Source organism: Rhinopithecus roxellana, chromosome 3 (genome assembly GCF_007565055.1).
Source record: "Rhinopithecus roxellana isolate Shanxi Qingling chromosome 3, ASM756505v1, whole genome shotgun sequence".
NCBI classification, from domain to species: Eukaryota; Metazoa; Chordata; class Mammalia; order Primates; family Cercopithecidae; genus Rhinopithecus; species Rhinopithecus roxellana.
In genome coordinates this window covers 26,814,923-26,828,261 of record NC_044551.1, presented here as the reverse complement: position 1 = coordinate 26,828,261, position 13,339 = coordinate 26,814,923, and the positions used below count along the sequence as shown (strand labels likewise).

The 13,339-nt window shown below is 36.5% G+C and overlaps 1 protein-coding gene across 3 annotated transcripts in view; it reads right to left on the bottom strand.

Annotated features, from left to right (window-relative positions):
• The window catches only part of FBXL17 (F-box and leucine rich repeat protein 17), a 555,353-nt gene that overhangs the window by 23,564 nt on the left and 518,450 nt on the right, over window positions 1–13,339 (bottom strand). The window lies entirely within an intron of this gene.

Genomic DNA, 13,339 nt, shown 5'->3' with positions numbered 1-13,339 from the left:
CTCAGCTGTTTAGCATTGTACCACCACTAAAGTGTAGACTCTTATCCCACAATCTATGACGTGCACTACTAATCACTGCAAAGCCCCACAGCCCATTACCACATCAGTGTGACCAGTTGGTGAATGTGGCTCTTTTCTACCGACTTTGATAGATGTGCCCACCTCTATATTTATGGAGCAGAAAAACAAATTTCAATACTCCAGCACCAGTTTATGGTGCATTGGTTTGTGAATGAAAACCCTGAAAACAGTGCCACAAATATCAAAAAGAAAAGAGAAATGGTTTTCTGATAATTTCCTCATTCTAAGACAGCATAAGTTGATTTCTGTGACAATAAAGGTGAATGATAGCTCCCAAAATGTGTTGACTAGATGGATAGAGTTAAGTACTCATGTTAACAAATGTTTACTCCTACAGCTCACAGAAGAGAATATCTGGAAAAGTCTTTCTTTGCTAATTACCTCAGTATTTTTTTTTTTTTTTTTACTAGAAAACTCATCTCTGTGCATTCCAACAGGAAAGCACTCCCAAGGAGCCAGATATTTAATGTTTATACAAACAGCAATCATGATCCCAGTATTTTCCAGTGAAAATACAATAGAGAGAATTTAAAAAAAAATTTATTTATGTACCAGTTTGTTAATGTTTTCATGCTGTTTTGATATTTAAAGTTTTCCAAGGGATTTGGGGATTTGCCAACTACTAAAAGTTTGCAGAAATGGTCTGAATACTATTTTTGTGTGGAAGGAGCAACATCTCAGGTTAATTTTGGTATCTCTGACCTAAGAAAATTGTTCTCCCTGGTACCATCATAACTTTCATTGGTTATGATATCCTGAAGATCTGCTAAGAAAAATGAAGTAGGGGATACATAAAATAAATCCCTTTTAATACAAAGCGCTCAAACTATAATTTCCAAAGATGACAAAGCACCACTTGCAGGATGGCTTGAGGTTGGTAGATTTTGTGAAGTTGTTTCATTGAGGTCTGAGGCTAGAACATGAAAGCCTGGTACTATCCAGAAAAGCCCTGACTATCACAGCCTGCTTTATAAGCAGATAAAGTGACAATAGCTATTGATTCTGGGTGGTAAAATTACTGATGTTTGGAGGCTTTTCTTCTGGCTTAGCACTATTTACTGAAGTTAGAATGAAACTTTATTATTTCTTAACGCATTCATTTATTTAATAACCACCTCATGAGCTCTAGAGCATTTTTGCCAATATTTATTGACTATACTCCATGTGCCAGGCCCTTGACTAAGAATTTCAGGTGCATTATCTGATTTATTACTAACTGCAACCCTGTTAAGTCTTACTGTTATTTCCACTTTAATAATCAGGAAACGGAGTCACAGAGAGATTGAATAACTTTCCTAGTGTCACAAGATAGTAAGTTGGGGAGTGGATTTTAAGTTGGGAGCCAGCTCCCAGCAGAACCATGGGGCAAGGCACCTGGAAGTTCTCACAGGCCATGCCACCAGTGGTGGAACTGTAGTGTGACATGCTGGGCCTATGCTGGTTACTAGGAATATAAGATTCATGGAGCTTAGAGGCCGGTTGAGTGGAGGTGGGGGGTGGGTGTGAGGTGGGGTAGAAATGAAGAACAGCTCAGTAAACCGTCACAATCCAAGGCTCACCCCCTATCTCTTCCCTTTTCCAACTCCTTACCTTTCAGATCTGAGGTCAAAGGTCAACTTCTCAGAACTGATCACCCTAGCATTTTATTGCTATTGGGAATGTTATTATTTGTTTACTTCTTTGTGGCCCACTCCCTCAGTAGAATGACAGCTCCTATTCACTGCTGTGTGCCCAGCACCCAACACATGCCTCATACAGAGGAGGTTCTTAAAAATATCCATTGAATACAGCAACAACTATAACAGAGGCATGCTAAGGGGGCATAAGAGCCCCCTCATGCTTCAGGGAAATGGAGATATGTCAGAAGCCCTCACAGAACAGTTGAGTTAGGTCTTGAAGGATGAGTAAGGGTTTTCCAGGTAAACAAAGGAACAAGGATAGGTATGTTGGGCAAAGGAAACAGCATGTGTGAAAGTAGAGAGATGAGAAAGGACAAGTGAGCTGCAGGTATTCTACGTGGCTGAAGTAAAAACAAGTACAAGAAAGTGGGAAGACTCATTTCACAGAGACTTATTCAGTGATTAATGAGGGTGGTATAAGAGACACAGAGTAATAAAACCAAGCCAAGTCCTTAATGTCATGAAGTTTATAGTCTAGCAGAAGAGACAGATGTGAAACAAATAAGCATAAAAGTAAACATAACTCTAAATTGTTAAAAGTGCTCTGAAGGAAATGGACTGACCACTGTAGGATAGAATAACATTTAGCTGGGGGCTTCAGGGAGGGTCTCTCTGATAAAGTTACTCTTAATTCTTCCAACAGCTCTGCAGAACAATAACCATTTCAGAGGTAAGAAAACAGAGGTTCAATAGCTCATCAAGGCCCAAAATCTAATAAAGTGGCAGAACTGGCGTGCAAACTAAGGCTGTTTGGTCATTTGGCCAGTGCTTATTCTGTTACAGCAGCAGCACCTAGGGTGGGAGTAGAGCCCTGCACATGGTCAGAATGGATCTGGCCTGAGGGAATCTTCTGATTCCAAAATATACAGCACGTAATTTGCCTCTCTCTGACTATATCATGTCCTTGGACAGTTTTTCATTGTTGTTTCACAGCTAGCTATAAAACCTGTAGTGTGGTCTAGTCTCAAGTTCGGTTCTAGCCCTACTACCTAGCAGATATTTGACACTGGGATCATATTTAACTTTTCTGAGTCTCAGCGTCCTTACCTGGACAATGGGGAGGTTGGCTGTATGCCCTGTCTACTTCATGAGGTTGGTTTGTGGCTCAAGTGAGATAATAGATGTAAGGGACTTTGCACTACATAAATGTCGTAATTTATTTGATATTTCCCCAATCCATCCTACAGTTGAGTAGTTGCTATAAAATGAAAAGACTTGAAAGAATTTTGAAAAATAAAAAACTCTGGGCAAATGATAGCATTATATAAATACTTAGTCATTATGTCACTGCTAGAGTTCTTGAACTGCCTACTCTCTATCAGTGATCATAAAATTCTAGTCTGCACCTGGGCTGATAGGGCTGTAAATGTAATGTATCATTACTACCTTCATTAGAGGCTGTTGACACATTACAATGATATTTATTGAACCTTGAAAAGGGATAAATTATGCAAGACTAATTCCTAACTCCAATGCAATTTTAATATACTTTTTAATGTGCTAAGTGCAACTAATGAAGAAAGTTAAATTTTAAAAAAGGTACACAAATTAAAAGCTGTAGTTCAGTAACTTGTGTGTTGATGAAGGATATACATTAACCCCCTAATAGTCATCCCCATAGGCATACAAATGACAGACAGAGTGATTAAAAGACTTAAGCACACATGCACTTAATTTTGACCAAGAAATTCCATTTCTAGGATTCTACTCAGACAATATACCTCTAATAGTACAAAATTACTTCAATATATACAAGTTTATTTAGTGGAGCACTGATTGTAATTGCAAAATAATAGTAACAGCCTAAATATCCATAAATAGGAGAGTGGTCGAATAACTATGCTATATCCACACAACTGTATAATACTATGCCACTCTAAAAATATGAATAAGGAAAATCCCTAGGAATTAATTTGGAATGATTTTCAAATCATTAAGTAAAACAAAAGCAAAAAGAGTTTATATGATGTGCTACCACCCTTCATAAAAAGCATAAGGGAATATAATAAAATACGTATTAATCTGCTCATCTGTGCACAAGTAACAGGAGAAGCATAAACCAGAAACCACAAAATACTGTGTGACTATGAAGGTTGGTAAAAAATAAAGAAGCAGGCATGAGTGTGGGGGTGCAGGTTGTGAGGAAGAAGAGATAGAAGAGATACTTCTTGTAATAGCTCTTTTTTATATAACTTTGACTCTCTGAACCATAGTAATGCTTTACACACTTCTCAAAGTAAAAAAAAAAAAAAATGTGTAAGAATCCAAAGAGGAATACAAAGAGTAACAAATGAACTCAAATAAACAGCATAACCCAGATGAATAATACAACTATGGCAAGGGGATGGGAATTAAAAATGAATTTAAGTCACTTTGGAAACATGATCTTGACTGTATATTACAAGAGGAAAACCAAAAAGAATTGTGAGCAAACAAATACTATACTATAGTAAGTAAATTTATTTGTCACAAGAGTATGAGTTAGGAATTTAGTAACTACTCTGTGTAATCTAGGATTGCAAATAATGACAGCTAGGGTTTTCACTCTTAGAGAAAGAAGTTACAAATAAGAAAATAGGAGAGGCACACACATACACAGATACATAGGTAGCTATAGAAATAAGTGATAAGTACTGTGTATGTGTATTCCTGGTTTAGTGTACATATATATATTTCCTAGCTCTTTCTGCTGGGAGGGACTGGGGGCAATGGCACCCTAGCAGCACTCAGATCTTTATTTCCAAATATCATTCTCCAATGAAAGGAATCAGAGCTTTGTAGAGAAATGGCTGATTTCAGGACTGGAGCAGGGAAGGTACAAGATGAGTCTGGAACATCTAGTGATGTCAGAAAAAGAAGAGCTTTTAAAAGAATGGGGGCATTTCAAAAGGACACAGGATCCAATCAGAAGAAGCTGCCAGTGACCAAAGCTGGAACAATCTGAACATCAAAATAAATAATGATAGTATGGATTATAGTTCATAAAATAAGTATCCACAAGTCCATACTGATACAAATAGTCAGATAAACATATTAACATCATATGTACTCCCTGATGACTTCTACAATATTATTGCCAAGATGAATAATTTCAATGTACTTATAAGAAAACACCACACAAATCCAAAATGAAAAACATTCTATGAATTAATTAACTAGTACTCATCAAAAGGGTCAAAGTAATGAAATAAAAAAAAAAAGGACAAGGAACTGTTGCAAATTGGAAGAAACTAGGATGACATGACAATTAAACATGATGTGGGGTTCTGGGTTGGATCCTGGAAGAGACAAATCAGGGAAAACTAGTTAAATTTAAATAAGACTTGTAGTTCACTTAATTGTTTCATGTTAATTTCATGGCTTTGATAACTGTATTGTGGTTACAGAGGTTGTTAAAGTTAGAGGTAGCTGGGTGAAGAGTTATATGTAAACTCTACTATTTTTGCAACTTTTCTGTAATTTGAAAATGATTTCAAAACAAGGAGTAAAAAAAGTATGGACAAGCTAACAATAGATAACAAGTGAATGAATTAAGTAGAGGACTAAAATTTTCTAAGTGTGACAACATTTTCACAATGGAACATCGGATATATAAATGTGAGGACTAAAAATACATTTCCTCCTCATAGAAGGAAGATTAGTCATACAAGTGCATTAACAAGCGACCTGCATGTGCCACTTTGTCCTTTCCAGTTCTATCTTCTGCTATGGATCTATGTACCTGTAATAAAATCAGAAGAAAAGTCCTAGTGCTTGAAAGAATTAGGGTTAAAATTTAACAGTAGGATTAACATCTTTCATGTAATACTTCGATAAAAGCCATTTGCAAAGAAATTTCTTGGCACGGTTACAAAGAGATAAATATGAAACGTGCTCTTCTTTGTAGAAGCCACAGAAGCTCCAAAAACAAAGAAATGACACTTTCAGAATCATTTGTTGCATTGATGGTCCCTGTGAAGGCTCCCTCCACCCCGCAGGGACTACAGGGATGATTCCTAACTCAGGCTGCTCAGGAGAATCACAGGTGCCTATTCAAAGTACAGATACCTGAGTCCCACCCCTGGAGAATCTGATTCAGGAGAAGCTATAAAAGTTTTTGTGATCCTGATATGCAGCTAGGGCTGAGAACCACTGGAAGACAATAACCTACAGCTTGGGCAAAGTCAGTCAAGTGAAAACAAAAGAGCTTCCTTTTAAGGATATAAATAGCCAATGTGTTCTGACACTTTAAAACAATTTGGTCTCTCAAACGGTAGTTACTTTTGTATATAATCCAATGCTTTTAAATCTCTTTACTTCTAATTTATGTCCTTTCCATCCACTTTTGTACATTATTATATTCTCCCTATTTTCTATAGTAAACTGCACACTGACCACACTCTAAAACATTTTTCCAGATCGTTCTTTTTTTGCAACATTTTGTAAACATTTTCCTTTTCTTCATTGTACTTATTTTATATTTCTAATGTAGCACTTACCAGAGTTTGTTTCATGTTAAAATTATTTATCAACATGTCTGTCTGCCCCATTAGATTGTAAAATCCTTGAAGCAGTGAATAAGGAGTGTGTTTTATCTAGGACCTCTGAATGTCTGAAAATCAAGTGTCACTCATTTTTCATAGTTTTAATTAATTAACTTTCTGAAAGCATAACTAACTGTAGAAAGTTGCACATGTCTGAAGGGTACACCTTGATGAATTTTAGCAAAGTTCACACAGCTGTGTGACAGTTTCTAGGCTGAGAAACAGAGCAAGTCCAGCACGCCTGCGGTCTTTCACCCCCACTTTAGTCACTTCTATTCTCCCAACAAGGATAATCATGATCTTGACTTCCAATCACACACATTACCATTCCTGTTTTGAACTTGATATAGAGTCAAACATCAAACATTCTTCTGGGTTTTTAGCTGCCCATTACGCATGTGAGATCCATCCACGTTGCTATGTATACTGGTAGTGTTATTCATTTCTCAATGCTGTATAATATTTCATTCTGCTGATGGACATCTGGGTGGATTCCGCCTTGTGGCTATTACAGATAATGCTGCTGTGAACATTCACATACATGTCTTTGTGTGGACATATGTTTTCATTTCACTTGGGTAATTACCTATGAGTGGAATTTGTGGGTCACATGGTAAGTGTATGTTTAACTTTATAAAAAACTGCTAAAGTGTTTTCCCAAAGTGGCTGTACCATTTCACATTGCCACCAGTATGTATGCAAGGTTCCAGTTTCCCTTGCATTCTTGGTACTTGATAATGTGTCTCTCTTGGATTACAGCTGTTCCAGTGAGTAGGTAGTAGTACCTTCTCATGGGTTTTAATTTCCATTTCCCTAAAGATTAATGGTATTGTATTACCTTTATCATGGTGTCATACTTTAAAATAATTCTAGCAGAGTGCCTCTACCCTTGTAATACTTAGTAGATACCTATTAAATTAAATTAATGATGGGAAGGCACATAATTTTTCTGTTATTAGACTATAGCAAAGAATACCTTTCTAAACACCAGATAATTTCCATGTAATCTGAAGACATGAAGCTTAAGTAAATTCAGGGAAAAATAAGGTTATAGAAAATGTTGCAAATGCTCAATTGTTTGTGAAAATTTTAAAGATGGTGGAGTATTTTTTATTTAGAAACTTTGAATCTCTGAAAATCAAGTGGAAAAATACAAATAATAAAAATGATTGCCCATCAATGGTGGATAACATTAGAGACTAAAAATTTGAATTGTGCTAGCATTTTCAAGCAGCTGCATGCAGGGGCATTCGTTTTATATAACTCTGCTTATTGAATTCAGAATAGCAACACTCAGGTATTGTCTGACTCACAAAGGGAGCAAGCTGGCTGTGGCCCTTGACCTTTCTGGGTAGAGGCTCTCCTGCCCTGTAACTCCTGAAACAGTAATGCAAGACTTATTTATAGGTTGCATCTGCTTTCCTTCCTATGAGATGAACAAGTTGGTGAAAAAGTCAGTTCAAGTGAAGAATTTTTTAAACAAATGTGTTTTCAGCATCAGCAGCAAGGGTAAGCATTTACCCATTGTCCCTTATTTATTTTTATTTTGAAAACAGAAAGACACAAATTTGATTGAGTATGTAGAAATGATTCCTATTATGTGACTTCCAAAAATGTCATAAACAAGGGGCATATTTAGAACCTATATTTAACAGGAACCTGATCCACTGCTCTGGTTTTCAGTGGTGCAGTATTTGGTGGGAACCAACCCTTTTAGTAGAATGTTAGGTTCCCCTGACAATTCCCTATTAAATTTTAAAATTAAAGATGAGGAAGAAAAAGAACCTTACAACTCTAACATTAGCTGAGAACCTAAAGTCCCTGGTTCAATGATTCTTTCTTATTCCAGCCTGCATAAATACATATATTACTCATCAAAGAATTATGCATCCTTTTCAAAATCCTGACATTACATTAGATTTCCTCACTTTATGAGAAATGAATTCTGAGTTTAAATATGTTAGTTTGCAGAGATGGAAAAGTACATTAGTGTCTCTGTCATATATCCGCCTTGTACAGCTCTCTAAACTGAGTTTTTCAGACCACTGTAAAGACAGAGTATCAGTTTTAAGCAGGTCTCAGATTAAAAAAAAATTGAAGCTGGGCATGGTGGTTCATGCCTACAATCCCTGTACTTTGGGGGGCCAAGGCAGGCAGATTGCTTAAGGCCCGTAGTTCGAGACCAGCCTGGGCAACATGGCAAAACTTCGTCTCTACAAAAAATAAAAAAGAAATCAGCTGGGTATGGTGATGTACACCTGTGGTCCCAACTATTGGGGAGGCTGAGGCGGGAGGATTGCTTGGGCCTGGGAGGTGGAGGTTGCATTGAGCCAAGATCACGCCACTATACTCCATCCTGGGAGACAGAGCGAAACCTTGTCTTAAGAAAAAAAAAAAATTGTCTGACCTAGTATGCATCAGAGTAGGATGCGATTTCAGTGAACACCACTTAAAAGACATGAAGGTTGGTGAAAACACACATGTTGTCAGACTGACCAATAAACATTGTAAAAGTATTCTGACAGTGAAGCAAAGGAAACTGGAGGAAAAGGGAAGAACATGGGGGATAATGGCAGAGTGAATAGATTATCCTTTCTTTTATTCGACAAATACAAATTGAGTACCCACTATGTGTCAGGTAAATGTTTCAGTGGTTGGGGATAAAAAGGTCAAATTCTTGGTCTTGTGGAGCTTGTATTTGGGATACAAATAAGTAAGTAGAATATATAATTTGTCAGATGGCAATAATTCTTTGGAGAAAAATAAAGCAGGGACCAGGATGAGAGTGTTGAGGTTTTAATGAAGTCTGCTAGGGAAGGCCTCACAAAGAGAGTGACATTTGACCAAAACCTGAAGTGCTGGGGTAGTAAGCCATAAAGATATCTACGGGAAAGGCTTTCCATGCAGAGAAAACCCAGTGCCAAGGCCATGAGGTAGGAAGACTGCTGGCTTGTTCCAAAACGATGGAGTGCCATTAAGATGAGATCAGGGAGTTAATGGAAAAGAGGATGGAAAAATAACCTCGTAGGCCATTTTTAACAATATTGGCTTTCACTCTAAATAAAACGGGAATTGACCGAAATATTTGGGGCACAGAAGTGATATAATTTAAGTTAAATTTTCAACGAATTGCTCCAGCTTCTGGGTTGAGAACAGACTGTAAGGAGGTAAGAACAGAAGCAGGAAGACCAATAAGGAGGCCATTGCAATTATCCAAGCAAGAAGTGATAATGGATTGGCCTAGGGCTGCATAATAGAGATGGAGAGAAGGGGTTGAATTTTGAATCGATTTTAAAGATAGGACCAACAGCATATGCTCATAGATTGAATGTGGAGTGAGAAAAAGAGGACTCAAGGATGTAAAAAGAAAAAAAAAATTTCTTGGCTCTTAGATTTTGAAGGAAATTTCTTACATGGAATTTTACATAGTTGCTCTTTGTGTCCTTGTATGTCTAAGTGTCCTTGGATTGGTAGGAATATACTGATTTCTTCTACTGGATATAAACTCCACTGAGGGGGCAAAGACCACTCTTATTAATCTTTGCATCATCATTGTCTAGATGAGTCTTTCTTATTATGCAATATCTATTTGTTTAAATAGAGATACTGTTTAACTTACAATGGGGTTATGTCCCAATAAACCCATCATAAGTTTAAAATATCGTAAGTTGAAAGTGTATTTAATATACCCAACCTACAGAACATCATAACTTAGCCTGGCCCATCTTAAATGTGCTCAGTCACTTACATCAGCCTACAGTTGGGCAAAATCATCTAACACAAAGCCCATTTTATAATAAAGTTATTGAATATCTCATATAATTTATTGAATACTATACTGAAAGGAAAAAACAAAATGGTTGTATGAGAACTCTAAGTACCATCTCTACTGAATGTGTATTGCTTTGACACCATCATAAAATTGAACAATCATAACTCAAACCAACGTAATCTAGGGACTGTGTATGTGTACATATTAGTTATTACAATTATAAGCACTTGGGGAAAAATCAGAAAGGGGTCTTGTTCATTGGTCTAGAGTTCACACTTATTCTTTTATTCTAAAAGTATTTATTGGGTAGCTACAAATATGTCAATCACTGTGATGACTGTGTCACTGAGATGTCTTTGCTAGGGGGAGATTATAGGTAATACATATTTTTCCTTACATGTTTGTGTATTTAAAATTTTTCAACATTATGCATGCTTTATTTTTACAAAGTAAAAAGAAAAACATTTTTAAAAGGCTTCTACTGAATAGATCACTTAATTTTTCCAGAGTAAAACTGAGAACTTGACATTTCCTACAGTGAGTTTTCTCTCTAATCCAGTGCTCCCCAAGGCAAACAAACCTACTTACTGGTGCCAAAATCCAACACCTAAAATCATGTAAAATTATGTGGGGAAAAAAAGTATAAAGCTATTTACAAACTAAAACTAAACACGGAAAATGTAGCACAATTGTTTCTCCCTAACTGCAACCAGTACAGTTGGAACTCAGAGGCGGTTGTCTGGAATGTGGATTAGCGTAGATATTTGCAATGATTTTTGCTATGGGCATTTCTTCCATAAGAAAGGCAAAGGAAATAAAAATATTAAATTCAAAACATTTCCAGTTTTGATAGTTTAGTAGAGAACTACATTAGAATACAGCAAATAATAATTTTTCTATATTGTTTTTGATTTTCTCTATTATCTTCCTATCAATGGCCCCTTCCATTCCCAGTTTGCTGTCTAATATACCTGTCTATCTCTCAAGTCCAGCAATTATTTCAATCCAAAACTCCAGCAATGGGACTTGCGGGTATCATTGTCAGGGTTAGGAACTAATGAAAAAGTAGGGGACACAATCAAAGGAATGGAAAGTAGAAAAAGAAAGCACAAGAGGGAGTAACAAAACAGGGAGGGAAAGGAAACATTGAGAGAAAAAAGTTGAGGTGCATAGAATAAGCAGGATGGATGATACAGAAGGGAGAGGCCCGGTTCTGGATCTGCTCATCTGGGAGCTTAAACCATGCACACAAGCACACTGCTCACATGTGCACACACACACATATATATACACCAATATCACACACATTTATCCCTAGGCCTTAACCCACAGGCAGATTTAGCATGAAGCTAATGAAGGTTGAGCTTCAGGGTTTATCACTTACATGGACCTATACATTAGAAGGTCCTAGAAGTGTATTCACATGGTAATATGTTTTGGAAAGTCTGTAAAAACAAGATAGTGTTGTATTCTTTTTCTTACAGAGCGCTTTCATATTGTATATAATCCTCAGGCACTACAAAATCCTGAATCTGTCCCTGACCCAACCAACAATATTCTGATTCCAGTGGGTTTGAGGATAAAGGCTGTCTTTTTTTTTTTTTTTTTTTTCTTTTTCCTTAAATGTCACCAAGTGATTTTGATACATAGCTAGCTTTGGAAATCACTGACGAAGGACTACAGACTGATCAGTTTAATAAGTCTCTGACACCTAGGTGGTATTTCTTTCTGGAGTTTTGCCACCATTGATTGCGACATAAACCATATAACACTATGCAGTTTGGAAAAAGCTGACAATTGGCAACATTCACTTGCACATTGCAGTGATGAATCACATAACCCTCTGTGCCGAGTAATTAACTATCCATTTGTATGTACTGGCTGTAGCGATATAGTTCTTTCCAACTAGGAAGGAAGGGAATTTGGACGTAACATTAACAGTTGTTAATACCAAGCAAATAGAGTAAATTGGATTTATTAAAAAGAGTATGTGTGTGGATTTTTCCCTAGGAGTTGATATAATTTGTCTAGCTTTCTAATTATAGCTGGGACAGAAAATGGCTGAACCCAAAGACCTCTCACGGTATCTAATAAACTTTTACTTACAGGGAGAACATTTCTTGGGTAGGAGAATGACAAATAATTTACTAAGCTTTTCCTGAAAGATAGCTAAAGGTGTTTCACCTATATCCAGCTGATGAATTAGCTTTAGCTAATAATCAGTGTCATGAGACAGGGAAGAAGCAGCCTGTAATTACTTTGAAAGGAATGAAGGAACAGATCTGATAAAGAAACTAAATCAGCTAATTCCTCTAGTGGCATACTGAGTGGGAGAGAAGCTTACTTTACTGCAAGTTTTAAAGTGAGGCAAAGATGGGGGACATCAGTGGTTTTTACCTGCCTGGCATCAATTCTCATTTTCTCACAAGAAACTCTCAATTTTCCTTTCCATAGGATGCCATTTAGGGCATATGATCCAAGATTCCCTGCCTTCTTTAGGCCAGGGGTAGGCATGTGTCCCAAACCTGACTAACCATTCTCAGTTGCAAATAATCTGAATCCTGCCTGCAATGACTTAAGAAGAAAACCATCTGGAGCTGATCCACCCTGGGGGACATTATATATAAATCTTACTCTTACAGATAATTATACATGTGTGGAGATTTATACATAAATCTCATTCATATATATAATTACACATGCTTTTAAAAATGTATTTGTTTTTACATAAATTTAATCAAAATAGAATTGCAACTATAAGAATCACAGATTTTCAGCTATTTCTTTACCATAAAATACAATAATTTTAAAAATAATTTACATCAATTGATACAAAATTTTATGGAACCTTTAATAATTTGGAGTCATTTAAAAAATTATGCACTTTAAATTCAGATAGAATCTATTAGGAATCAGTTCTAGGAAAGATGAGAAAACTGGCAAGCACTTGTCCCTTTTCCCTCTTCCTCCTTCTATTTTTGTTCGCTATATTATTATTTTTACATTGTCAGGTTTTCATGTTTCTGTCTTCTCTCGTAACCACAATTCTCATGGTTGTTTTCCTCTGGTTCTATACTTAGCATATGATTATCCACAATTTTTTAAAGTTCTTGAGATCTTTATTGTGGTTAATCTCTGGTGGCTAGATACCACCTTTAAGCATTTGTTTTTAAAAGAAAGATTCATCATATATTCCCTAAGTTCTCGTATGCTTGAGGAAGACTGGTAACCTCATGCTTGGGAAAGAACAACATGGCTAAATACTGAATTTTGGAATCATCCTT